The sequence below is a fragment of the Caloenas nicobarica genome, chromosome 3 (genome assembly GCF_036013445.1).
Source record: "Caloenas nicobarica isolate bCalNic1 chromosome 3, bCalNic1.hap1, whole genome shotgun sequence".
Lineage (NCBI taxonomy): Eukaryota > Metazoa > Chordata > Aves > Columbiformes > Columbidae > Caloenas > Caloenas nicobarica.
The window spans coordinates 2,285,469-2,313,003 of NC_088247.1; the positions used below are offsets into that span (position 1 = coordinate 2,285,469).

A 27,535-nucleotide genomic window follows, 5' to 3' on the forward strand; every position below is an offset into this window, starting at 1 on the left:
ATGGTGGCATCTTCCCCACTGCTCTCTTGGGCTGCATGTCACCTCCCTGCCCTTTCCATATTCCCCTGGAAAAAACAGAGGGTTTGCCATGGAACGTGGCCTGGTGATGCTTTTTCCTCCAGATTGGGTCTGATCCTGCCCAGTTTTGCCGCAAAATCTTCAGCTGCTTGCCCGGGTCATTCTTTTAAAATAAAGGCACTTAAAAACCTGCTTTTTCTCCCCTAAAAATAGTTTTGGTGTCTGGGACTCATGCTGGGTTGTGTTCCTGATGGTTAGGGGATGGCTCTCTTCTTGCGAGCCAGTAAGGTGATGTTTATAATAGGAAATGAATAGGAAATGCTTAACTTGATTAATTACAGTAACAGGAAATGCTAAGGAGTGTTTTCTCCTCCCCGGGGCTGCCAAGGGGTGTTCTCCATGTGAGCGATGTAGAAGGGCCAAAAAGAGGCAAATGGGCTTTAAATTAAAGGAGGGGAGATTCAGGCCAGACATGAGGAAGAAATTGTTTGTGCTGAGGGTGGTGAGAGCCTGGCCCAGGTTGGCCAGAGAGGTGGTGGCTGAACCATCCCTGGAGACATCCCAGGCCAGGCTGGACGGGGCTCTGAGCAACCTGAGCTGGTGCAGATGTCCCTGCTCGTGGCAGGGGGGGCACTGCAGGAGTTTTAATGGTCCCTTGGCTTGTCCTCCTGCATATTGGTGGGAATTCCTTCAGTGAGGCTCCCCGTTGAAAGATGCAGCATAAAAATGGTAAATATATATATATACACACATATATTCCTGGATGTCTTGAGTGCCACTGGCCTCATGCTGTGCGGTCCTGTCCCGGGCTTTCACTACGTCCTGGCTCTGGCATCAGTTTAAAAATCTGAGTGCGTGGCTTCGTGGCACAAAAGCACAGTTTCCCGAGCCTGGGGATTTGCTGGAGAATTACTAACGCTGGTGCATGGTGAGGAAACGTCGACGTGTTTGTATTTGAAAAGCGGCTCCGTGGAGGAATCCCATGGGGACACACGTGCCGGCTGCAATCGGTGGGTTTGGCTACGTGTGTCAGCGGTGGGATCGGGGCCAAAACTTTGCATTTTCATCACTTTTGGCATATTTTCTTTTACTTGGCTGGCATCGTAGAGATTTCTCATAGCTGAACATGAGAAAACTCTGAAAAAAAAGATGCCCAAGCAATTCCTTTTCCCCCAGTTTTCATTTCACAGTTCACCTTTCTTTCTGGCTGTAATTTCTGCTGGGGCTTCTGGCTTCCTAAAGAAAGGGTAAAAAAGAAAAAAAAAGGCAGCCATTTAATAATAGATCAAAAATGAGATTAAGCATTAAGTCAGCCTTCCCCTACACTCTCCCTTCCCAAAAAGCAACCAAAAAACAATTGCAAATTGGCTTGAAAAAGGGGCAAGAAAACAGTGAAGATCAAACCTGACATTACGTATAGATGAGGTGTTTATATTTTATTTAATGAGTGTATACCGCCACCCTTCTAGGAAAGCCACGCTCCCCTGAATTTCTGTATGTGATTAATAAAACAGTAGACATGAAGTGGAACGGGGAAAATTCAGCAAGTATTGAGCTCCAAAGGTGAATGCAACAGGCATCATGAGCAGGAGTGACATCGGTGACATCGATGGTGGCTCCCAAAAACAGGAGGCTTAACGAGATGCTGCTTGTTGTCCATCCCCAGTGATGCTTTGAATTAATTTTGACCATGTTGGGTAGAGTGGTGGGGTCTCAGAGGGAAGGGAACCCCAACGGGCTTTGTGCAAGATGAGACACGACTTCCCTGGAGAGGAGGCTTCGCCCTGGCACCAGGTGTTGAGTCCATCAACCCCAGGCCTGCTCTTGTTTGCTGTAACTCCTCTGGCTCCTTTGGGTCTTCATTTCGGTGGGGCCCAGGTGGGAGGGTGGGAATCGGGACTTGGAGTGGCCTCGGCCACCTCACCAGCCCATGGGGATGCTCTCCTGGCTCATCCCAAAGGTCTCCAGAGCCAGCGTGGACATCATGGATGTTGACCGCGTGGGCTCAAGTGAGCCAGATTGGGAGGATGTTCAAGAGCTCTGGCATCATGTGTCCACCGAAGACAGGACAGCAGAGGAGACAACCTTTACTCTGCCCCAACCTGTGGTCCTGTCTGCACCCTCAAGGAATTAAACAGGATTGGGCCCCTCACGCCAGGAAAGCCTTGAGGTGCTGGAGCGAGTTGAGAGAAGGGAACGGAGCTGGGGAAGGGGCTGGAGCACAAGGGTGATGGGAGCGGCTGAGGGAGCTGGGGGTTCAGCTGGAGAACAGGAGCTGAGGGGAGACCTTCTGATCTCTGACCTGCCTGAAAGGAGCTTGGAGCCAGGGGGGGTCGGGCTCTGCTCCCCAGGAACAAGCGCCAGGAGCAGAGGAAACGGCCTCAAGTTGCGCCAGGGGAGCTTGAGGTTGGATGTGGGGAACAATTTCTTCCCCAAAGGGCTGTGGGGCATTGGAACAGGCTGCCCAGGGCAGTGCTGGAGTCACCATCCCTGGAGGGGTTGGACAGACGGACATGAGGTTCTCAGGGACATGGGGCAGTGCTGGACTTGGCAGCGTGAGGTTAATGGTTGGATTCAATGATCTTGAGGGTCTTTTCTAACCAAAATGATTCTGTGAGTCTATAAAATACAAAGAGGGACATGTGGCGTAGCCAGTCCTCTCCAGTGTCGTTTTTGTCCAACGCAAGACAACCCACCCTGGGTCATGCCATGGGGATGAAGGCCCACGGCTGCAGCGGCAGAATATTTTTCCTGCTAAATCACCAACTTTTAAACTCAGACAGTGTCACAGCCCCTCTCACTCCACAACCACAGCGGGGAAGAGGCTGAGGAGCTCCCTCCATCGCAGCTGTGGGTGGTGTGGGCCTGGCAGGAGGAGAACGCGAGCAGCAGTCCCACCCATGGGTCTGGCGTGTGGGGCTGTGCATGTTCACCAGGGGCTGCCAGAGCACGAGACGAGGCAAAACCCGCCCGCCCGCCGGAAAGCTCCGCTCCCACGTGCAATTAGCATCCTCTGAGGTGCTAATTTATCTTCTTTGTCACCTCGGTGGTCTCAGCTCTGTAGTTTTAGAATTGGAGGAGAAGCTGTTTTGTTGCCTGCTGAGCTGCTGCTCTTCTTCTTTGTTCCCCAAAAAGGAGGAAAATTAGATGTGCCAGGGCTTAAACTTTAGGAAAAAAACAAACAAACAACCCCCCCAAAACAACAACAAAAACCACCACCATACAATAAATCTAGACTTTGGAAACAACCACTGGGAGGTAGAATGAGCCTCAGTGCGAAAAGTGTTTGTCTTCCACTTTTTTCTGAGGCCGGCTGGGAGTAAAGCACAGGGAGAAGAAGGGGCAAGGTTTTGCTTTCTTTTAATTTCAAATATATTCCAAAAGCGGAGCAATTGGGATTTCTTTTTCTTTTCTAAAATTGCTTTTGCAAGTTTGGGTGGAGAAAACCAGCTGAAAACCTTGCCTCACTGGATGTGGGCTGGAGACAGGAATGCATTTATTTTATTTACCTATTTTTACCAGCGAGGCCCTGAGGCAAAATAGCAAAGCTGAGGCCGCATTGCCGGCTGCATGCAGGCAAGAAGAGCGTTCTTCCCCACAAATCCTTTTTCCCGGCACTGACAAGATCAACAGCGAAGATACGTGATTGAGTCAGCAATGCAGATGCCATCAAATCTCTGCTTTATTCCAGTGTATGAATCAGAGCAGAGCAGTGTCGGAGCCTCATATCCTGCATGTCCTGATAAAAGTGCAGTTACCTCCAAGGAAACAAAATATGGTAAAATCCCATTATCCTGCCTGTCGTGAGCACCTATAACTCACCGGCACCAGAAGCGCTGATTTTATTGCAACTCTTGCAATAGCACGTGTAGATTTTTTAATTTTTTTTTGTTTAATCTTACATCTTGGAGCCAAAATATTAATTTTTAAAAAATATTTGCAGACAAAGTGATTCAGCATATCTATATGCACCCACAGACATATATATAAATATGAAATATGGTTGTTTTCTGGAGCACAAGCCGTGTTAACCCCCTGTTAGACCAGTAAGAGCAGCGTGTGCCACTAGTCTGGATACTGGTTGTTTCATCTACAGGTTTTTCCAATGTATCGTATTCTTGGGGAGCAAGGGAGATTAGCTTGATCTGACTTCCCAACCGAGCGTTTACCTCCAAAATCAGCTTAATTTCCAGACTTTTTTTTTTCCCTTTTAGTTTGCTGTGAAAATTTACATGCAGAAGCGCAACCCTTTATCCCCAGAAGTTTTCTGCTTCTCCTTGGCAAGACTTTTCCATCCCCACCGACTGGTTTTGAAGGCACGAACCGCAGCCAGGTCGGCGACAGCGTTTCCTTCTGGACCTGGTGTGGGAGGGAAGGAGATTTGCAGTGGTGATGTTTATATCCCCTAAATACAGATACAACAGTGAAATTTCTCAAGATCTGGGTGTATTGTCCCCAAGGGACAGCGTGGAGTTGTTTAAAAGACATTTGTGCTCCTGTGGTAGTGGTGGAGGCGGGGAAGGACAATTTTCGCCCAGATTTCCTCCTTTGAGGGGCTTGTTTGTTCCTTGGGGTTTTTCTGCACCGGAGTCTATAGAAGTTGAGGGGATAAAAAACATTTCTGTTGTTCCCTGTCTGTAGATTTGAGGGAAAACTAGTTCATATCCACCGCCCTTAAGCTGCATCATAAATCTCGCTGCAGAAATACAGGGCCTAGACATTGATAATTAGGAGCTTGCACAATAAAGCGCTGGAATGTTTCACGCATGACACAACATCTTTGGATCCAGCTGATGCTGGGCAGAGATCTGTCTGAAAGTTCTGTGCAGCCAAGTTGGAGAAGTTTTTGCTCCCGTTTGTGCCTTTTTGAAGAAGAACACGGGAAGGAAAAATTAGTTTGCATCCTAAAAATGTCACTTCACAGTTGCTCGTTTGTGTTCCGGTAAAGGTGTGTTTTGGGTGTAGGTATTTCCTGGCAACAAAGCTGAGATCTTACCAGCTCTTACATGAATGTTCTTAATTCTTTTCAGATGCAGATAAAAGTAATTGGAGGGCTGGTGGTATTTCGATATCCAGCTAGGAAATTATGACCTTGGATTTATTCAATCAAATAATACCAAGATTAAGAGTGAAAATAGCTGAGCTTGTCAGTCACAAGGAATTGTGTCTCAGCCTGAGCTCGAATCCATCACCTGAAATCAGGAGGCTCTGGCAGGGCATTCTTCATTCATCAGCAAGAGGCATCACAGCGAGATCATTTACCTGTAATTCATCAATTTAGCAGGCAACTCAATTAAGTGGGGGCTGGAGAGAGGATGAAGGGAATGATTCTGCCTGTTGAAATGAATCTTTGGCCACCTGAGGACTTTTTTTGCTGGTTGTTTTGTTGTGTTTCATGTTACCTCGAAGGCTCATCAGAAGGAGAGCCCAGATGGGCGACGCGCTACTGTTAGCAGCCTTGGTTTTTTGTGTTGTATTTTCACGCTTTGTGCATGGAAACACTTGTTCCATGCACTGTGCCGTGCCGATTGCAGGAGGAGAGGATGGGGACGCTGCCTGGTAGCTGTTGAGCAAAGACAAGGTCTCACCCTCTGACTGTTAATGAGTAAATATGCGTAATATTAATCACGAGTATTGAGTGCAAAGTAGGTTGTTACCCAAGTATAGGCTGTGTTTGCTGTTGAATTTACGTAAATCTCTCAACTCTTCGTGTCTTGGCACTAGCTTGAAGTAGGAGTGCTGGTTTCCGTGCTCTTTCCTTGCTGTCCCGTCGACCGTGGGACGCTTAAAACCACACGGCAGTCTCACGACTGCAGGGCTTTCTGCATCCTGATGCCAAACCTTCAGGTAGTGCATCTCCCATCACTCGGCCAAGCCTGTTAAAAGCAAAACATCACCATAATGGTGGTGAAAAGACAGGGCTTAAAGAATTAAAGGGATTCATGAGTTAGAGCTTTTCCTCCACGTGGTTTGTCACTGAGCTGAGGCTGGCTTAACCGTAGTCTGACTAGATTCTGGAGAACTCTGGGTGGGCAGCTGCAGAAAAAATGACTGAAGCAAAACTTCTTGCAGCCTGGAGTAAAGGGATAGGCTTTCTCAGGTCCATCTCAGCTTTGTTCTTCTGTTTCTGTGGTCTCACTCATTGGTGAAGTAGTTTGGGAGGTTGGTGCAACCTCTGATTCTGTTGGGGTTGGTCCTGTCTGGCATCAGCTACCCTGAGACCATGGCAGTGGCATTCTAGCCCTTCATCAGTCTTGAAGAAAGAAGGTGGGCTGGAGGTTTCTTTATGAATGTGGTATTTTAGACATTTGCGTATTCCTGAGTACATCCAAATACTCATTTTTCTGGGTGGCTATACCTAGATCTTCAGGTTGCTTCACTGTGGATGGCTCACTGCTTAGGATCTCTCCTCTGATCTGTGACAACACTCTCTTGTTTTGCCCTTACAATCAACATCCATCTTGTTTTCTTACAAAATGAGACTCAGTCTCATCCAAGTTTCTTATCACCCCATATGTATGTGTGTTTGCGCCACCCCAATAACTTCTGAACCTGTCGGCCTGTTTTAGTCAAGCCTGACAAAGAGGTACAGGTCTGCAAGGGTAATTAAGGTTGCATAAGTTCATGACAAACAGGCAGACAGGCATTAGGGATTGCTCAGGTACTTACTGAGCCTCAGGGAGAGGTGCAGCCGCAGCTTGTGTGAGCAAATACCAGACAGTGCCTATGAGGGAGAGATCTTCCAACGATTCCGGTCAGGAGAACCACCAACCAGACCAGAACGTGGCCCTTCTGTTGCCCTGCTAGACCCCAGGCCCATGGATTGTGGTCTCTACTTGCAGTTAAACTTGTTCTCAGTTTAAATGTGATGGTGGTTTGGACAGAAATAGCCCGAGTAGAAACTGGATGGCGCTGGGGAAACCAGTGGCTTGGTGGAAAGTGTAGCCACTCGCCTGCTTTCTGGAGCAGCGAAGGACTTCAGCAAATCCAAGGGACTCCAGGTTGTGAACATTTCCTCCTAGCTGGGTTTCTCACAAGTCCTGTTGTTTTCTTTCAACGAAAGCAAGAGAAAACGAGAATTCATTTGGTTTTAATAAAAAATACCTCCAAGGAGATGAAGTAAAAGGAGCTGTTAGCAAGAGGAATAGGTGGAGATTAAAAACACGTTCTTTTGCTGTTCCTTGCACATGCATGTGTAGCCAGATCCCTTCTCCTTGTGTAAAGTGAGAGAACTAAACTGAAAAGGAGACAAGATAGATCAGGATGAAAGGGAAAACAAAGAGGATGAGTCAGATCTGTTCCTGCCTACCTGAACCAAGGGGAAGCCTGCCTGGCATGCATGACAGATTTTTTTGCAAAAAAGATAATGCATCAGATTGATGACAGCCCATGAGATACACCGTGAGAGGTATGAAAATTGCCAGTAGGTACTTGAGTGTCACTGACTGCACAGAATGAATTGTAGGTTGAGTTGCAACAATTTCACTAAAGCTTTGTGTATTAACATACAAACACCAAGGAAGTCCAATCTTTGAATTTTTATCTCCTTCAGTTTAAAAGTCAAATAGGCGCATTACAGAAGTGTCATCCATTTGAGTCAATTGTTGCTGCTGCATTTGTGGAAAGGATGCACCTGGGCTTATTGATAATGTTATCGAGGTGCTTAGAAACACAAGTGTGTTGGGTTTATTCTCCCTTTAGTAACTTATTCTTGTTTCTGGCACTTTGCTAAAATATTTTTTCAGTTCTGGTGTCTTCTGGAAATCTCTGCTGAGTAGAGCATTAGTAACGGATCTGCTCTGTATGTCATTTTTTCTCTGTGAGTTTGTTATGAGCATGACTTTTTTCATGTCTTTTTTTGTAAATTTTAAGGTAATCTTGTTTGCTGGAGGAAAAACTAAGATGGAGAAGAGAATCTAGAAATTGTGATTTACTGACCTTCTAGTGAGTAGGCTCAGCTGCTTTTATTTTATTGGTTAAACCACATCAGCTGAAATGCAAGTTAGTGGCCAAAACTCCCTGTTGATCTCCATCGTACCATCACTTCACGCATTTTACCTCCTCTGCTGCTTGGCCTGTCCTGCCTGTGCACAGAAGATACAAAATCGGTCTCATACCCACTTGAGAAGTAAATTTATCTATGAGGTTTCAGGTTTGGGGGTAAATATTTTAGGTTGTAGGTGTCTCCCGTAAAAGAAACGCAAGGGAAATTCTGCCTAGTGAAGAGAGTACATGACTGGGAGCCCCGAATTTCTGCTTGTGCTCGGCTGGTTTTAAAAATTGTGTTTTAGGAGCTGTAGCCAACGACTTCACCATTTCGCCTTTGTTCCTATCTTTAAACAGTTCCTGGCACCCAAGGAGGTGGTTGTGAGGATTAGTTATTGGTTTTAAAGCTCTCTGAAGATGGCAAGTGGCGTGGAACAGCTCAGTGTTTATAAACGGCATGGCTTGATATGATGAGGATTTTTTTTACAGCTGAGTTTAGATGCGCCAGGACGGAACCTCGGCAAGTTGAGATCGGCATCACTTCATTGATCTCATCCCAGGTGATGACGCCTGATGGTCTGGCCCATCACACCTGATCCGTGGGCTGAAACCTGGAGCCCTCTCGTTGCTCCTCCAGCAACAACTTCTTCCTCTGGCCTCCTGCCACAGTGTGCGCCAAGTTTGAATCTGGTTCTGTGTTTTTGGCTTTGTTCTTTCTAAATGTTTTCAATTTTGTTGGCTTCAACTGATCCCAGTGGTGTCTTTTTATGATGCACTTTATTCAGCTGCTCCTACTGCTTCAAGTGCAATAACACTCCTGAAGTTCAACCTATATTTTAATTACACACACACAAAAAAAGGACAAAGCATTGTATTGTTCTGTCACTGGTGGGAGAAAGGGAGGATTTTTCTTAATCTTTAGAGATGATTGAATTTAAAACTTGACATAGTGGTTTTAGTGGCATATTGCTGTAATCATAAGGGCAAATTATTGTTTGTCCTTGCTTTCCTGGGAGCCAGTACTAGTGTTGAGTAAACACAAGTATTGCCATCTGTTGGATGATCTCGAAGCACTTCGGGACCAGTGAATGAAGAAGACTTGGAGAATGTCATTAGTTCTTCTACCCATGCAGAAGCCGAAACAACTTTCCAGGGCTCAGGTTGAGGTAACGACTACTGGGGACAACAACTCCTGATCCACAGCAGCCTATTTATTGTGCTACATCACATCCCTCCCCACACCAGCTGGAGCGATTTCCATGTTTATTCTCCCGGTTGCCCCTCTCATTGACCTCGGCTTTTCTGCACTGATGCTATAAAAAGCTTCACTGCCTGGTTTGGTAGGTGATGAGATTTCAAAGCGACGTGGTGTTGTCAGCCCGTGTGCTTCTGCAGAGCTGCTGTGAGTCGACTTGACTTTACAGAGAGGGAGAGAAGGGACGGGAGGAGGAGAGTGTGTGTGCTTGGGGTTGCGTGAGTGCACGGTCCTCTCCTCCGTGAGGTCCAAGCAGCTCGTGTCCATCTCTGCGGAGAACCACCGTCTTACTGCCTTGGTGGTTGTCAAAGTCAGTCTGCCGCCAAGGAGATCCGTGAGCGATAACCAAATTAAAGAAGCCAGCGTTTGCACATCCATCACCGGGCACTGAGCGCGTGGGTTTGCATTTAGGAAAAAACAGAAGAGAAATCGCTTTCTTGGGCAGACTTGGGTTTTTATTATCTCCTTGAACTGTCTTGCTCTGCGATCTTGCCATCCCCAGCGCCAACATAAGACACCGCAAATGCAACTGCCCGTTGAAGATCACGGGATGGCACTGAGTGCAGTCTAGATCAGATCGGTTTGCCCCCAGAACTCCACCCATAAATATACTTTCGCAAACATTTTAGGCAGGACTACACAAACCCTGCTCCCCCGTGCCCACCTTTGCTCGCTGGTGTTGCTTTTCCTCCGTTCCGTGAACAAAAGCGTTGCTGACAACACGGGCATGGCTGCGTGGGCGACTGGGTGGCACCAGTGATCTGGGTTAAAAGAAAATGTTTAATGAAGTAGTTTTTGCCACATTCATTTTACTTGAGCGTCAGCTCTTCCTTTGCATGAGAATAGAAATTAATTTTCTTTCAAGTTCTGAAAACCTGAAGACATGCTGAACAGATAGAAATTGGCTCTATTTCTAGGCTGCAGAATTCCTTTGTACAATAAACCAGTTTGTTTTAATTTAAACTATGTATTCAGCACATTTAGCTTAATTTTATTTAACTACAAGTTTTACATGCCTTTTTCCTGCATTCTAATTGCTTTTTAAATTTGTGACATAAATCCTAAGTACAGTTAAAAAGTGAGACCAGTCATTAAGAAACTTCATTTACCATTTTTAACATAAATTGTGTTGACTTGCATGGTTTATTAATTTTTACAAGTGCCCAACTGTGAAAATAGGACAGATTTCCAGTGTAGCCAAAGGCCTGATTTACAGAGAAATATGCCTGTTCTCCACCAGCAAAAGTCAGCACTTCGTTAAGAATAAAAAGACAAAAAATACAAGGCAAGACAGTTTCAATCAATCACTTAGAACTGAAGTATTTGGCTCTCTGTTTTGCATCAATAAATCTGGTAGGAAGGGTAGGATGGTTGAAGAAGGATTGGCAGGCAAGTTAGCAATAGTGTTTCTCAAGGACTCGTCTCAAGACCAGTGTTAATCAAAGTATTACCTAATGATATAGCAGAAATAAATGGGATTTGGAGATGTCATCAAAAGAGGGAAAAATAGGACATCCCGTCAGAAGAATGAATGACTTTAGGACTATTTGCCTGTAAGCAAATGCAAGTTCTGATAGAAAGCTGGGGTTTCTATATTGGAACTGGAATGTATTAATCAATCATAGGCTAATTCTGATGTCCCAATGACAAAGATGTATATACTGGGATCGCCTTTGTCAACCAAGTCATTTCCACGAGTGACAAGGAAATGTGAATGCCACTGCAAAAGGTTTTAGTGAGGCATTGTTTAAAATGTACTATGCGCTCCTTGTCCATGTGGGAGAAAGATTGATTTCCGCTAGAAAATGCTAGAAATGATCTGGAAAAGAGAAAAAGCGGTTCACAAAACAATTAGAGGAGCCTGGACAGTAAGGCAGTGACAAAAAAAGGCAGAGAAAAATTATATTCCTTCTCTATAAATACACTAGCATAAATACCAGAGAGAGAGAAGAGTTATTTAAGTTGAATGTCAATTCTGGCACTAGAACAAATGGCTCTGAATAAGTTTAGGCTGGAAATGAGCAGAATGGCTTCAAACCAAGTGAGGTTTTTGAATAGCCTTCTAATGGGAATTGTGTAACAGGGGCTAAAAACCTGATTACTGTGAAGATGGAGCCTGATAAATGTATTAATGGGATTATGATACGTGGTTGACTTCGGTATTAAGGGATCAGACTCAGGATTTCCGGTCCTGTGCTTTTGTAAATATACTTAAGAATCCTGCAGGTAAAAACATAGAAGGCTTCTATTTTAAGAAATATTTTCATAATGATTCAGCTTGGAGTTGGTTTCTCTCTTTCTAATGCACCAATAACTGAATTGAGCGAACTGCGGAAAGAAGGAAGGTCCTTTCTGCGCTGGGAAAAAGCAGCAGCTGGCAACCATTCCCCTATTTTAGTGGCTGATTTTGGCAGCAGGCCTGTACTGCTTAGAGAGATATATATATATATATAAAAATTAGAGCATTTTGGTACATTATAGTAAAGTTAGGCCTTGAAATAGACTGTGCTCAAAATGATGACATTATTGTTTACCTTTGTAATTATGCTTTTTAAAAAAACCTGCCGCGCTTAATGCACAATAACATTTATTATCGATCTCACCATTCTCTTTATCAATCCCCATTTTCCTCCTTTACTAATAGTCCCCAGTTTTCTTGTTGCTTTGCTAAAGTCCCAGTAAATAAGACTGACTGCCTTTTTGTCAAAAGAAGCCGGTTATTTTATGAAAGAGGAGTGCCAGGTTCTTTTAGCACGATGTAACCGTGATCTCACGGTGCACTTACATGCTGCATTCCCGTGCCTTTTATATTTTGATTTGGGCTCTGTTCTCAGATCTTGTCTGCGACTGAGAGCTGTGGCTTCCCTGAGCGCTGCCGATCGCCGTGATTCGGGAGAGCTGCTGTTTGAAGGAGGCTGGTATTGACGGGATGCCGCGCTGTAATGAAAAATGTACATTTTTCACCTAAACGAAAACACCAGTCACGCACATCGGTGCTTCCAAACACGAGCTGTGGGAGCGGGAGGTTCATTCCAGCACTTCCAAGCTTTTATGATGAAGGTTTCTGAATTTGAGTTGGAGGATTGTGTAGACCTGTCAGAAGGCTTTGCTGGTGGACACGACATTTCGGCAGCCTGGAGCAGAGCGCACCGAGCAGTGCAGTTGACCTTCCCCCGGCTGGGGAAATCGCGGGCAGACTTTCTCGTAGCCCACCCTGCCTTCATCCCTCCGTTCTACGCTCTCCTCATTACTCAAAGGTGAGGCAGCATCTATATTCAGTCTGAGGGCTCGACGCTGCCTATATCTCCAGCATGTCCTCATTGCCTCCCTGCATGTGCTTTTCATTCTCCTCCTCTATTCAGGATGCAAATGGCAGATGGTTTTTCATCTTCTGTTTCAAGATCTTCCCATTGGAGCCTTTCAGCCATTCAACCCCGTTAGCTTCACAGACTAGTTCCCTTAATTACCTCAACTTTTCCTTTTGAAATTGAAAACCTCACAGACCTGCTTTTATTTTGCTTAAGCTGAACCAATTTGTGGAAAACAGGCTCGAATTGAGTGATTACAAGCAGCTTTTATTACAACATCTCACTGTTTGCCCGAAGTCCACAGCAGAATCGCCTCTCGTTTGCTCGGCACTTATTTTGTACAGAAGTCTGTCGGCTATTACATCCCAGGCTTACAGAGCCCTGCTGTTAGTATTTGTTTTTCCTTCTATATCTGGAATTTAAGACTTCCCTATCAGCCAGTTCCTAGGAGTATTTCTTTCTCTCTCTAGTCATTTTTAAAAGCTCTCTGCACAGATCCAAATCCAACGGTGGGGTCTCCAGTGCACCTCTAACACAATCCCAGCAGACAGCCTTTTACAGTCTTTTCCCTAAGTGACTTTAATCCAGAACGATCGTTTTATGCATGCTATCGCTTTGGATTTCTAGCAAACACAGATGATTCACTCCCTTCACAGAAAGAACCACGGAGCAGTGTCCCAAAAGATTATTTCAATAGAGTTTTGAAAGTGGATTTGGGGTTACTGTGGGTAGTGTGCATGCTCGGGTCTGACTTTGCTTTGGAGCATTGAGGGTGTGTTGTTTTGGTTTTTTTTTTTAACCACCTTTTTACATGTTTACTGACCTTCTTTACTATATGATGCCTACAATTTCTAACAGGTTGTTTTTCTGACTGTCATGTAGCAAGAATTATCTTCAGTTTGTGGTAACCAAACCCGGGGACAAACAAAAGAGCTGGTTGAAGCACACAGGTCTCTGTGAACAGAGTCTGCGTTCCTCGAGTCCTCCGTCTTTTCAAGCACTCTTGCCCATCTGGCGGGTTGTCAAGGCCCCTCAAAGCTACATGGACTCAAGTTTGAGCTGAAGTGCTGGAAACTCACAGCGTTGAGTCCAGTGCAACAAAGCACACGCTTAAAATGATGCTTTTGTACTTTCCTGAGCTGCTTGTTTTGCAGTCACTTTGAATTTAAGTTTAGACAGTGCTGAATGCTTAATTAAAAGAAGTGCTTTTGGTAGACAAGAGTGCAATGCCCAAGCTGCCCTGCATTTACAATATGTAGGCGTTTGGGGATTATGTTATATACAAATGAAGTGATTGTTTCTTTTTAACTCCTGTTTAAATATAGTTTGAATTATGGAATATTTAGTAGAACAGAAGAAGCTGTCGCTTGCCAGCTTTTTCATACCAGTGGTTACCAGATGCTTCTGTATTTATAACCTCACCATCTGTTCCAGGGTGGAGTTTGGGGGTTGTCTAGGTATTTGGATGTGTCTTCTTTCTTGGGTGTCCTTGGAAAACTTCAAAGTGTCTGAAGTGAAGGGGAAGCATGGTTAGCTGTAATACTCAAGGAATTCAAGGGAATTTTACAGAAAAGCAGCTGATTTCTTAGTTGTAGCAGGGCTCGGGAGGGGAAGAAGCCTTAAGCAAAGAGGCAGCGCTGGGGTTTTGTGCCATTACTGAGGGCTCAAGAGTTTTGCTTGGCTGTCACCAGACCGGGTTGCTGCTTCCTGCTCTTGATCGCGTCTTTCTTAATAGCCACTGAAATTTCCAGGAGTATTGCAATATGAAGTCTCTTAATATGAGGTTTTAAAATTATTTCTGTAGATAAATTTTAACTAGATATGTTTTGGATATTTTTTTTGATGGGTTCGCAGAATTGCTGTAAAATTACGGTGAGCAGTCAGAGGCACAAGGGGAAGAAAACCCACTCTACCGTCACCCTGTGTCTGGCTCCACCACAGCCTGGAGTGACTTGTTATACTCAAATTGGGTTGCTGGTAGTTTTAAGGATGGGGAAAACCACATTTTGGTCAATAAGCTTCTTGTGAAAAATATTCACGCAGTGGTAGTAACAGCATTTGGTTGCTAATGATCTGGGACATGTTGGGGGAGGAGGGAAAGCTCCATGTGTCTCTACCCATCCTCTGAGCCATCTGGTCTCTCAGGGTTTACTTGTAACCACTGTCCTCATCTCTCTTACTTCATTTTTGCTGAAATATGAAAATTAACCTTTTAGGCATTGTGGTTCTCTTGAAGAAAATAACATTGTGTGGTTATGCATGGTTTTATAAACAAAGCATAATACAGTCATTTAATTAATTTAGCTAGAATGTTTATTCTCAAATGTGTGGCAGACAAACTCAGAGTGTGATCCATAATATTCCACCTGAAACAAAACCTTCTACCCCATTTCCTGCCTCAAGATTTTTCTCTCAGATAGTTAGGTAAAATCAGAAACACTTCACTGTGCTTTCATTAACAAGGGAACAGGCATTTCTTTTCCTCGCCCTGTGTTACGACCAGGCAGTGTCCTCCAGCATCTTGCCAAAAGCTTTCACTGCTTTTATAAACTTAATTTCTTCTGCCATCAGGATCTGGTTCCCCTGTGCAGGATGCCAACAGTTCATTGTATTTGCTCTTTGGATCCCAGCTGGCACTGCACTGGATCCAAACTAGAATTAGCATTTAGGAGGGAAACATCTTTACGTCCATGTGTCCATTTTTATGCTAACTTTTCCTTTCCCAACATAGATATTGCCAGTGAGTGCTTCGTTTCATGTTCTAGCCCTTGCTGTGCTTTTTGGCCAGCAGTAGGATGTATTGTTAAAATACTTCTTGTGCCCATGGGGTCTTCAAAGTGCTTTATTTAAACGTACTGAGATGCCTTCACCTACCACTGAAATACAGCTACTTATTCTGCAAAGCCTGGCAGCTGCTCTAACAGCAGGAGCAGGACCAGGTCACGGCTTTTATGACACAAAGGAGAAAAAAAAATACCCATATCCATTAAAAACGGCAGGGAGAATGTAAATTGTCAGAATCTAATTGCCTCAAGTGGAATTTGGCCAGCATTCCAGATTAATGTTTCTTCTTTTGTGAAGCATGCTGTGGGATACCTGATGGCCAAAAGCGGTCAGAGTCTCAGCAGGATTAAAAACGGAGCTTTGCTCTGTAGTCGTTCCATGGTGGCTGAGCAATGTCTATTATCTGTTTAGCACCCACAGCACCCTGGGGCTAAGAACTGACTGAATCCTATGAAATCTGATAGGAGCGTCTGATGTTAAAAGTGTGGTCTGAAAACGTTCCATGAAGCTTGTAAAATCCGCAGATGGTCCGGCTTTGGTGCTGTCTCCTGTGGAAAGGAGGAGAAAGGTTAAAAAAAGATCTACCAAAAGGTCTGCAGAAGGGAAAAGATGAAAATTCGGGGTCTTCCCCTTAGATTGCCATTCCCTTGAGGAGCGATGCATGTTTTTCTGAGGTTTATTTCAGGCCTTGGAAGCATGCCATGGAACTGTGCATTAGCTGGCTCTGGAACGCCTTAATACCTGCTCGAAGTGACTTGGCGTAATTTACAGCAGATTGGAGACACTGGTATGTTGTATGTGAGAAATGCTTACAAGTAAGTGGGATGAGGAAGAGGGAATTTGGTGAGGAAAAGAGGTAAAGAAGAGGAGGACGCAAAAGCGTCATGGGCATTCACTGTACTCAGCTGCAGCTGCCAACTGCAGAGCTACTTAAAAGGTAATATAAGGGAGGTTCCCAGCATGGAATCATACAGAGGTGTCTAAATAAGTTGTTCTGTGAGCAGTGGGACTCAGGAATGCAGTTTTTCTTAGATTCTGTCTTTTCCCGCTGATATTGAAAAGTTGGCAAAAAGTCTCCTTAACACTGTTTTCTCTTTCCCTTCCCTTCCCTTCCCTTGCCTTCCCTTTCTTTCCCTGCCCTGCCCTGCCCTGCTCTGCCCTGCCCGGCCCTTCCCTTTTCCTTTTTTTAAAGTTACCAAAGTTACCAAACACCCAGTGTGCTGGTGTCCTCCCGAGAAGCAGACAAGTTCCACATGTCTCACTTGGGTCAAAAGTATCGATATCCAAATTCCATGGAATCTACTAACCCACCTAAAGCGCTGGGGTCACCACACGTCTTATGTAGGCAGCATCCAAACCAAACAAAGAAAAGTGCCTTATCTCTACTGATGGGGTCCTACCCACGTCCTAGGCTGGTCTGAGGATGTGTGGCCCCTTCCAGGAATTCGCTGGTGCTGAGGTAAGGTTCCAGAGATCCTGGGATCCACGGGAAGTCAGGCAGATTGTCCCACCTGGGTCGCCAGAAAACAATACCGAAAAGTCGGCAAAAAGACTCCTTAACATTGTTTTGAAAGTGTTAAAAAGCAGCACTTTTATTGCAGCACGACGGACACTCTGAGGATCGTTCCTCTAATCAAGCGTGCGCGTGATTCCACTTCTTGATATTTATTATATGTACCTATTGCATATTTATTTGTTTCTACCACTTAGTTAATGCATTAAACAGAAATTATTTCCATAACCCCGCCCTTTGCCGACAGTCCATCTTTGGTATTCCAGAGTCTTCATCAGGGGTCTCTAGTGGTCCCCGGTGTCTTCACAGCATGGTGCCCTCCCGGTGTCGGCTTCTTGGCTTAATTTCTCGAGCATATTGTCATTTTGTGCTGCTACTCAGCGAAAGTAACGTAGCTCTTTCTTCATTTAGTGGAACATTCCACTTTCCCAGCTTGCAAGCCAAGGACATCCCGTTTACCTCATGTCCAGTCTCTACAGAGCTATTGTTTCTCTGTTAGGTTTCTGCTACATTAGACCTAGTCTTGCTACATTAGGCTGAGTCTTGCTACATTATGCCTTGGGGTTTCTAAAATATTTTTGTTCCTGTTATCACCTATAGCCTCTGACTGCCACCATTTCTTCTGTCCCCCCACCACAGGCCCTCAACCCATTTCCCTTTCTCATCACCCCCAAACCTCCTTCTTGTCGTTATTGTAAATCCTCAGATTCTTCTTTATTGCTGCCTCCCTGGGAGCCCAAAGCACCCCCCAAATCCCAAACCTTCTTATTGCTGTTTAGGCTGCTTTCCTTTGGGAAACCAGGCTGAGAAGGTGGTAGGAGGAGTAAAAAGGCTTCTCCTCGCTGGGGAAGGAGTCGGTCAACTTTCTATGCCACTTATTTTCCTGTTTAAACTGTTATTCATCCCAGGTTACGGACTCTGCCCATCAGGATCCACTTCTGCTGTGAAAATTTTATACGTGTTCTTGTATACTATGTATGAGAAAACAAAAACCCGGGTAGCAGAAAAGGTGGAAAAAGAGGATATTTGAAAATGGGAATTTTTCTGTTGGGATTTACAGAAGGCAGTTGAGCAGTGGATTTTTAGCTTGGTGGAAGGGAAACTGAAAACTCCTCTTTAGTACTGATCTGCTCTTACCTTAGAACAAGAAGGGTAGGCACACGGAGAAGGGAATTAAATCTGAAGGTGTCTTCGTCAAGACAATGTGTAAAGCCTTGACAGCACTTTCTGAAATAAAGACTTGCCAGGCTGGCTGCTGATCCTGAAAGCTTGTTTTGTTTTGGGAGAAATTGTTCTCTTGTGTCCTGGAGTGCATGTTCTCTGCTTGAATTTCTTCCTCAGCGAGGTCCTGAAAGGGAATTTATTGTCTCCCCATTTCCTCAAGCAGAACTCCAGGTAGAGCCGGGTGGAATAGCAAAACGTCAAGCCCTGGTAGAGTGGGAGCAGATGTGTGCTCTAGAACAACGTGGGTGTGTTCGATGGTTCGGATGTTAATTTCTTCTTCACACTGTGCAATGCAGTCATAGTCTGCCTTTCCTTTTCCCCTGAAAAATATAAAGGATTGTTTCTTAGAGCCTTTGAACCTGCAGTTCAGCACGTTCCCCGCTCGTGAGGTTGGATTTTGTATTGTTTATCAAAGGGTAGACCTGTGCCCCCCCTCCTCACTCTCCGCCGTTTTTTCATCTCAGTATAAAAGTTAGTTTCTCCTTGCATTCTTCACACACATGTAAATGACTGTTAAAAAGTGCAGAACAGTGGAAAAGTGGTTTCTCGCAGATTTGAAGTGCTCATGTTTTATTAAAACTGAGGTTTCTGGAGCTTTGTGGCCACAGACACACTGGAGTTGCCACCCTCTCCTCTCCTATGGAGATAAACCCCTGCTTTTTCCTCTGAAATTCCCCCAAAAGTTGTCAGTTTGTGTGCTCTGAGGTGAGATTTGATGCCCATAGATGCCTTTCATGGGGGCCGTGGAATATAAAATTAAAGTGCATAAAGCAAGGAAGCAGAGCACTGAACCTGTTTGATTTGGCTTTGTTGTGAGATGTTGGCACCATTACTTGACTTTATTTTCCCATTGCTTTTTTTCCCCCCACTTTTGTCTCAGTCACCATCTGTTGCATGGTATGTTCGATAATTGCAGCCCTAAATTTTACATAGCTGCTGTGGCTTAACAACATTTAACCACTAATGGCATTTAACACCTCTGTAGTATTTAATAGTATTTTGTCCAGAATGAGTGATAATTCGTGCTGTTAATGCAGACCCTCTGTGTTGGAACTTGGTGTAAATTTGTAACAAATTCGAAGCCGTAGTGGTATTTTTGTACTTGTAAGGAGGCTTTCCGTAATATAGTTGATTTCATAACCCCTTTTTTCCAGGAGTCACCCGGACGTATTTCTGAGGAGATTGGTGGAAAGTTTGCAGCCACCACAGTGGTTCGACTGGTATGTCTTGAGGCGTAACTGAGCTCTATGAGCGCGCCTGCAGCGCCGCAGGGGTGCTGGGGGACAGCTGGGGAAGGACAGAGCTAAAGGGGTGTGACATGGCAGCTCCTGCAAGGCAGTGTCAGGCACTGAGGGGACAGCGGCTCCTCATGGCGGCTCCTTGGTGAGGGACGGGGAGGAGGGGACCGGGCACCTGCCCGTCTTTAGGCGGGAAAAGCGCTTCCGCGCAGCGCGCATGCGCAGTGGCAGATGGGCGGGCACTCGGGGGGGAGGGAGCAGCTGCTCCGCCCCCGCCATCATTTAAAGGGACAGAGCTCCGCCTTCGCTTCGCCGCCCTATTCCCCTCCTCGGAGCCGGGAGAGAGCGAGTGGTAACGGTGCGAGTCCTTGCCAGCTTTGGGCTCTTTCTCCGGGGCACAGATGGAGAGCTTCGGCTACTCCCGGTAGGTTCCGGAGCCAAGAGTCTCCTCCCCCGCGTTTCTGCTCCCCGCCCTTTCAGCTCTTCGGCAAGCTCCGCCAGGGGTTCGGCTATCTCCGCCTGTCCTTCGGATAAGGCCGTTAAGTTCCGCCACCACTTCGGCAGCTTCCGCCGGTTCGGTCGGAAATGGCCGAAGACGTGAGAGATCCAGCGGTTTAGGAGAAGACCGGCCGGCTTCTCGGAGCAAACCAACTGTGTCCGGACCGGGGGGGGGGAGCAGGGGAGGGCGGACAGCGGGGGAGGACAAGGCAGCGGCTATGGCTCCCCCCCCAGCCACTGGCGGAGAGCGGCGCAGCGGGCGCCGGGACCGCGGCTCCGCCAGGAGGGTGAAGTGAGGGCGCCAAGAGGTAGGGTGGACCGTACCCCGTACGGGGCGTGTGTGTATGTGAGGCGGGGAGGGGGAGGGCAGAGCGACTCGTGGCGGTAGCACCCCCCGGGGCAGCCCGTGAGGCCGAGTGAGGGGCAGGAGTGGTACAGTCCGGAGGAAGCCCCCTGAGGCGGCGGGGTGGGGGGGCGGCCTTTCCCCAGCCCGGCCGGAGTGTCCGTGAGAGGCAGATGGGGGGGGTGGGATAGGTTCCCTCAGAACTGGGGACATGGTGTTGCGGTGAGGGGTTCCTCAGGGCTGGGGACACTGCGAGGGAAGCGTGAGTGACATTGTGGGGGTCTCACAGGGCGAGCGACACCGCGGGCTGGGGGGTCCCATAAGGTCGGGGACCCTCATGGCGGGAGGCGCCTGCAGCGCCCCCCCCGCCCTCCCTCCCTGCCGCCTTTTTCAGCTAACTCTGTGAGGAGCCGGGGCGCCCCCAGACCCCCTTGTTCCCTGTCTCCGGGCTGCCCGCAACACCTCCAGCCCTTCTGGGGGGATGTCGCGTCCCCCACGGCCGGTGCAGCCCCGTCCGCTCCCTCTGAGGTGGGTCTTGAGGCCTAGTGCTTGGTTCGGCTCCCAGGGTCACCCAGAGCACTGACCCCGGCGTGTCCCGTGCCCTGGAAACTTGACCAACCCCTCAGTTTCCAGGGCTTTTCACCATCGTGCTCCCTGTTGCTTCTCTAGGGTTTTGCCTTGGGAGATGGTGAGGACAGAAACCACAAAGGTATTGTCTCTGGGCTCCTCAGCATTTCGGGTATGCTCGTGTTAACGCTCCTGTGAATTGTTTGCTGAAGTTGAGGTTCGTGTTATTATTGTTGGTTTTGGTTTTTTTTTTTCCTGGCTGTTTTCCCCACATGAGGTCTCTTCTTGCTCAGAAACATAGGGGTCTTTCATCAATCAAAAATTTTACCGATGTGGGGTTAATGCGTTGCTGCTGGCTGCAGAACACCCCGTTATGCTGGTACCAACCCAGTTTGGAGCCTGGCAGATCTGGAAATGGTTAAAATGGTATTAAGGGTTCACAAAGATGCTGAGAAGCATTCTAGATATGCCGTTCTATTGCTGCGCGTGTTAAAATATTGTGTGTCTCATTGACTAGTTTCCGATCTCTTGTTGCTTGTGTGTGCCTGATAAATTGTGTGTGTTGATATGCCGATATGATCACTTGGCATTAAAATTTCTGGGTTTCCGTGCTGCAAATCTAACGGCTGTATAAAGAAGAATAAATAAGCTTGTTTCCTGAAAGGGTTGTCACATGCAGGTGATTATCTTCCAGATACTTCTGTTTTGATGGAGAAATCGATATATGTGAGACATCAAAGTCTAAAACATGTTACAAATGTATTTTGATTTGTGCTTCTATTATATTTTAGATAGCAAGGTTCTTGGAACGTGAGGTCTGCTTTGTACGTTGCCAGGTTTTATCAACTAACGAGGAATCTTAAGCTAGTTTATGCACAGAATAGCATCAGAAATGAACCACAGTGTTCTCCCCCCAACAAATCCCTTAACTTCACGTACCATCTGAGAGACACGTCATTGCATGTAGCTTTATCTGTATTTACTCACAGCTTTGGGATGCCTCTGCTTTTCAGTTTTTTGTTCCAGAAATGGGAGTTTGCATTGGTTCAGCTCAGCATTAAGAGATTCTGGAGCTGCGGTAGTTGGCTGTCTTCGTTTGAGTCCAGTACAGTCAAATTCTTCTGGCAGCTCAGCTGTGGTACAGACAGTTCTTGAAGTTCTTGATGTCTCTTTGCAGAAGGGAAGTCCAGAGAAGCTTTCTGAAACTCTCCAATTTTTCAAGTGAAAGCTGTTAGCTCTCATGTTTGTTTGCATGCGAGGATGGATTTTTGGCAGTTGTCAAGTCAGAGCAAAAGCAGCAAATAATGCAAACCAAGAAAAACATGATTGTTAAATTGCCTTCGTTTAGGCAGTTTCTCAACAAAATATGGCAAAATTGGAGAGCTGTTTGTGTGCTGTTAGAATGGGAAAGATCATCATCATCATCTTCCCTTGAATATTTGTAGTGTGGATCTCTGGGACTATTCAGCAAGGAGCTGAATGTTGTTGCATTCCAAGGGCTTGCTTAGATATGTAGAGCCAGACCCCATCTTGAGTGTGCCCTCCATGACTACTATGTCCTGAAATGCCACGATACAATCATCTTGTTTGTAGACTTTGCTGCTTTCCTCCTGACTGTATTTGTTCCTTTTTCCTTTCAGTCTCTGCTGCTTGATTTTTCTCCTTGCTCTTTGACTCCTACTGCCTCTACCAGTTCCCTTGCCCGTCTTCCCATGATGTTCCTCCCCCTGCCCAATAACAATTTCACCGGGGTGGGAAATGCAGCTCACCGCATATCCTAACTGTTTGAAGCCAAGATCACAGCAGTCAAATGTGAATTGGTTCCGAGTCCAGAGGCAATATTTCTGCTTTAGAAACCCCATAAAAACACTGAAGTGGAAGGGACCTCTGGATCATTTCATCTGATCTCCTCATCAGCAGATAGGTTTTTCCAGTGCTTGTCATCTCACTTCTCTACCTGTGGTCTGTGCCAGATACCCCTTTTTGGGGGGCAGGAGCAGACTGTGAACACTTTGAAGCAGTTCCTAACTCTGGAGTATTAAACCAGGGTGGACTTTTTGCTAAACGAATCCTGACTCAGACTGAGATTCCTATGTCTTAACCACCCAGCAAGCAAAATATGTGGGTTTTTGTTTACTTCCTTGTGAAAAAAGCAAGTGATAGACATATTTAGACAGGTGCCATTTCAGTACAGATAGGCACGATTCTCCTAGGGGAAGCATTCACGTGAGATTTGGGGGAACACAGCTGGGACTTTGAGCTGTCTCATAACCCGTACTGACACAGGCTGTGCTTGCACTTTTGTGGTTGCAATTTAGACATATCCTCAAAAGCAAAGAGCCCATGGTTTTTCTTCTTGGAGAATATTTAAAAGTACTGTTTACTGGGGATTGTCGTGGTTGAGTTTGGCTCCTGCAGCTCAGCCGGCTGCTTGTCAGATGCAAATGCTGTTGGTGGATGTTGCCTGAGAAGAGGTGCAAAGCCAGTTTGAGGTTTTTGGGGTTTGTTAGGCTGGATAAAGACAGAAGCATGTACAGCTCCGTGGCTTACAGCTAATCGATCCCTGGATTGCCTGGGTGTAGGAAGCCTTGAGTGCTGGCCAACCAGGTAAATTGATGTTATTACACAGCAGTTGCAGGGCCGGTTTTGAAGTGCAAATTGAAATCCCATTTTTGCGAGATCACTGCTGTTAGTTAATTGATGTCTGTTACCAGCAAGAGCAGTTTATAGAGGACTGACTTATCCATCACAAATGGATTTGAAAGGACATTTTGTATCTTGACTTGCTGGACGTTCCCTACAACACTACAGCAATTTTTAAGCAAGTTCCAGGGTTTGTTTTTGTTTTTTGGTTTTTTTTAAATTTATCATTTGCAGAAGAAGTTTACAATATCCAGTCTTTCATATAAGAATTGTGTAGGTGTGCTGTGCTCCATCCATTGGCATCTGCCCCTGCTAACTCCTGGTGAGTGGACATGGGTTTCTCAGGACTATATTGACATAACCAATAACACTACAAAATGACCTGTCCCTCACTGATCAAATTAAGTGAAATACAGAAAATTGAGACTCATAAATCACGCAAATCAATCTTTTATGTTTGTCAGGAAGGGGAGGGAATCGTAAAACTCCAAACCAGCAGATAGTCTGTAGCCACTAATGGATGCACAGGAGTTTTTTTTAAAGGTGTGTGTTTTAATGAGTCTCAAAATTTCTTCCCTTACAGTCAGTTTCTTAGATGGCTGGGATCTCATTACCTGGATTTGGGGCGGGGGGGGGGGGCGTGTTTTCTCTGCCTGTTCCCCGCCCTCCCCCTTGCCCATGAATTCTGGTGCATTAAGAAAGTGGTTTACTTTTCTAATGCATATGGCTGCCTGACAGTACAGGGTGTTCCAAAAAGATGGACCCAATTTGAAATCACTACTGCTTTCAAATTGGGTCCATCACCCAGTATTATAAGAACATGGGATTTACACACGGACTTAAGAAACCCTCTCAAGTTTCTTCTAATAAAAAAATGCTACTAACATTTCCCACTGCACAAGTAACATTTTTATTTCCTTTTTAATGTACTGTTTCCAGCTGGTTAGCTTTTTATCTGTCTTGTTTCATAAAATGTTTTCTTTTATGATTCAAAATACTTGCAGATATCTTCTTAGCTGACTTTCTTCTCAGGATAGTGGCAGCGCATGTAGTCTGAGGTTTGTTTCCATTCCTGTTGTGTTTTGGTGCAAGTGTTGCTGTGTTAAGTGTATATTCTGACATCTGACTCTGTAGGATGAGCTTTCTTACTGTTTTGTGCCAGCCCTTCTGTGTCACATGTAAGGATTGTGGAGCTATGTAGTCATCTCAAATCTATGCTAGTGTATTGGTGATGTATATATTCATTTGGAAGTGAATTATATTTATTTGAATGCCAAAACGCCATGGAGAGGGAAATAAATTGCTCTATGGATGTGTTGTGTTCCCTAAGGAATGTTTCTTGACAGGTTGAGTACTTTCTAATTCTGGTCAAACAGATGAGGAGTTCAAGTTTGGCAACTTAATGTGGAAATTGGGTCCTCTGCTTATATAAAGGCAGTACGATTAAAAACATTTATGTTGTCCTATCAATGTGAAGATAAGCTTTTCTTTTCCCTGTCCCGTATGTACCCCACCTTCTGCATCCAAATTTGAGCGTGATGGAATTAAACACATCACCAAACGCAGGAAAGACTTTGTGTTTTCCTCCATTGATTGAATGCCTCTGCATCATATGTAACGTAGGGGCGTGCCAGGATGAAATTTGTACACGTCTTCTAGCGTTTCTATTACAGGCATGAGGAAGTAATTATACTGCAGGTCTGCTCTGTGTAGGCACTTAGTTGGGAAGCGATGTGTTCTGGATTGTGTTGGTGTTGAGCACAGTATACGCTGTGGAGTACCGCTGACATGCAGATGACGCCTGGAAAAGGTTGGCATGAAAGCGTTGGGGCTTGTGACAAGAAGAGCTGCCAAACAAGCGGGGAGCCTTGGAGCTAAGAGCCGAGCCTAAATATATAGAGCACTGGTGTGAGCCTTTGCGCTGTGAATTTCTTCTAAGGGGTCTGTAAGGTCTAAGCAAAGTGGTTGTGAATTTGATACTGGGAGCGTTTCTGTCTGCAGGGTAAGGGCCTGCAAATAAAATAGGTTGGAAACCTTTGATGGAAGTGGAATAGTAATATCAAAGCTGTGATGGGTAACCAGCAGGTGGGCAGAAGGCAGAATGATATGATCCTGTCCTCCTCATTTAGAGGTAATTTGCTGGCCAGAGATAACAAGTGATACAGGAGCCCAGTGACTCCCAGAAATGCAGTGTGCATCTTATAATTTATGTCAGTGAATAGGTTAAGTTCATTCTCAGATTATTAATAAAGATAGCAGTCTTATAGCAACTGGGAAGGAGAAAAAAAAAAAACCCAACCCATGCATTGTTTAGGGAAGATATTTCTTTCCTTAGGCATCTCTCCTGGGAAGACCTCGGTACTTGTAAATGAATGTGCCGCCTACCTTGTGTACCTTCATTTTAATGTGGGGGTTGAGGAGGAGCCAGCTATCGGAAAACCAGCCAGAGATGGATTCGTTGGAAAGTTGCCACTAATTACTGTGGTGTCTGACAATTAGCTCTTGTTAAGCCTTTCCTTGCAAGTTCTCAACCGTGCATCAGGAAACAACAAGGACCTGGAGAAAGGCAAGAGCTGTCCTTGTAATGATCTTGTGGAAAAAACAAAACAAAACCAAACAGTTCTGGGTGGTGGTTGTTTCATTGATCTTACTAAAAGCAGAACATAGAGTTGGTTCTGACGTGGTTCTTTTCTAGCAGAGTGCGCAGGCTTTGGTGCACCCAGAAGATCTTTGATTTTTTCGCTGTTGGGCTTTGTCACGTTCTGCAAATTTCTTACACCTCTCATCTCTAAAACAGGTTGGAGGCTACATTACTTCACAGGAAAACTGTAAATCAGTAACATCTGCAAAGTGTTAGTGTTGACGTTAATCTTGGAATTCTGGACAAAAATTAAGATTTAATGAAAACAGTAATAATAAAAAGACTCAAAGCTTGGAGTTGCTTTCTCACATTTGCCTCCAGGGTCTTCTGACTTTGTTTTTACTTTGTGGCAGTGATGAATAGCACTCAGCCTTTTGCGAGTGTCTCAAGGGTGCAGTTAGGCAGGAGTAGCGATGGAGCTGGCAGGTATCTCAAGGCTTTTGTACAGAAATAATTTCTCCCCCACCCCTCCGGAAGCAGACCTGCTCTTTCCCTGGAAATGACTTTTACATTGCTGGGACAATGATGATTTTGATTAGAAAGGCCAAGCAACACAATTATTTCTTCCTCGTCAAAGGAGCTGTCGGGGAAGATGTTTTTGCATCAGTTGAATGTCTGTCTTACTGAGCTTCGTTTCAAACAAGATTTCTCAGGCAGCAAGGCCCAGAGCATCTTCCGGAGTCATTTATACAAATACGACCCAGGCTTTGCACCGACTTGCATCTCTGTATAATTCCATTGACTTGGAAGGAGTGACATGTAATCTCTAGATGGATCTCAAGTCTGTTTTAATATGCATCTCTGATCTATAATACATGCGCAGTCACAGCGATCCTTTTGGTTACCACTGAAAGCAGCTATATGTGGGACAGAAAGTGGCAGCTGTTTGACAAACGTAATAGAGTAGGTATTATAAAAAGAATGAAAGTGAATTTCCTCTCCTTAAAACTGATTAAAGCAAAAGCAGCATTGCCAATGTTCCTTGTGAGCTTAATGCTGCTTTGCAGAGGTGTCTTGCTTGGACCATTTGCTGTCCCTGTGCCTATTCTTAGCCTGTTTACCGAAAGCTGTGTTGTGCGTATCGAGGGAGTGCTCTGTTAACTCATACTATGTATGGACTATTTGTATTTTTACGTGGAGCCTTTTGGGGAGGGAGGGGTTTATACCCGAGCTCTTCTGTCACCTTCCCCTGCTTCCATGCTTTATAAATCTTTAGGAAATGGAGGTTAATGTTTCTGTATTTTCTGAACATATCGCAGTGCTTCTGGGATGTAGGGAAGTCCTGCCCTGGACTTGTTGACATGAACCTTTAGAGGCGGGCTTCATGACATGGTTGAACTGATTCCGTAGCTTGCTGCTGGAAGGGATGGTCTGGGTCCCCTTCCCTCTCTCAGAAACTGCCTGTGAATTTTTTGGGGGGAGGTAGGAGGTAGGCTTTGGGGGTGAGGTTGCCAGACACCCCTTCTCCTCTTCTCTTACTGATATTTTACTGTCTTAATGATCCTGCATTAAGATAT

At 45.4% G+C, this 27,535-nt stretch overlaps 1 protein-coding gene across 15 annotated transcripts in view; it reads left to right on the top strand.

Annotated features, from left to right (window-relative positions):
- EXTL3 (exostosin like glycosyltransferase 3) overlaps positions 1-27,535 on the top strand; it is a 152,327-nt gene that overhangs the window by 3,625 nt on the left and 121,167 nt on the right. For 10 of the 15 annotated variants that reach the window (XM_065630785.1, XM_065630789.1, XM_065630784.1 and 7 more), the window contains exon 1: positions 19,783-20,132. The exons of 1 other annotated variant lie outside the window; for it this stretch is intronic. The gene's annotated coding sequence lies outside the window, so the exon portion shown is untranslated. Of the gene's footprint in view, positions 1-19,623; positions 19,751-19,782; positions 20,133-20,836; positions 20,877-27,535 lie in introns of those variants that run through there. 4 more of the 15 variants (XM_065630786.1, XM_065630788.1, XM_065630790.1 and 1 more) reach the window with 2 other exon arrangements.